Raw genomic sequence first — 621 nt, forward strand, 5'->3', positions numbered from 1 at the left:
ACCAGTTGTCAACAGACACCATCACTGGTGGTGGAAATCCCTCGGTAAGCACAACTCTCTTTATCTTGAATGTTCTCTAATCCCATTTACCTGTCTACTGATCCTTACCTGTGGAAACAGTTCCTCACTGGCTGGCACCATGAAATCTGCATTTAACCTTCTTTGCTCGAAACAAAAGAAAAAATCCCAGCCTTTAGAATTTCTCCACAAATCTGAATTCCCTCAGCCCCAGGCATGAAGATTGTGACAAGATTTTGGGAACAAAATTCAGTTGGTTGGTGGGAACATGGAAAGACTAAACAGAAACCGAAACTCCAGCTTCACAAATCGTTTAAAAATTTCTGTGATCCAAGTGGAAACATATGGTATAATAATCCATCAATGGAGAATACCCAGTGCCAGGAGATGGAGCAAACAACACCGATTTGGGAGCAGGGCGACAATTTGAGAAGAAAATATCCTTGAAATTCTTTGCTGCCTCAAACAAAATGGAATGTACTTCACTCTGAAAGGGGTACAAAACTGGCAGATGGCTCGTTGGTCTAGAGGTATGATTCTCGCTTCGGGTATTATATGCCTCTGACATGTGAGAGATCCCGGGTTCGAATCCCGGACGAGCCC

At 43.3% G+C, this 621-nt stretch overlaps 1 non-coding gene across 1 annotated transcript; it reads left to right on the forward strand.

Annotated features, from left to right (window-relative positions):
- Window positions 1-531: 531 nt before the first annotated feature.
- Window positions 532-621, forward strand: trnap-cgg (transfer RNA proline (anticodon CGG)). Its single transcript is given in 2 exon segments — window positions 532-567; window positions 586-621. It is a non-coding gene; the product is annotated as a tRNA-Pro (tRNA).

Source organism: Stegostoma tigrinum, unplaced genomic scaffold, assembly GCF_030684315.1.
Source record: "Stegostoma tigrinum isolate sSteTig4 unplaced genomic scaffold, sSteTig4.hap1 scaffold_49, whole genome shotgun sequence".
Lineage (NCBI taxonomy): Eukaryota > Metazoa > Chordata > Chondrichthyes > Orectolobiformes > Stegostomatidae > Stegostoma > Stegostoma tigrinum.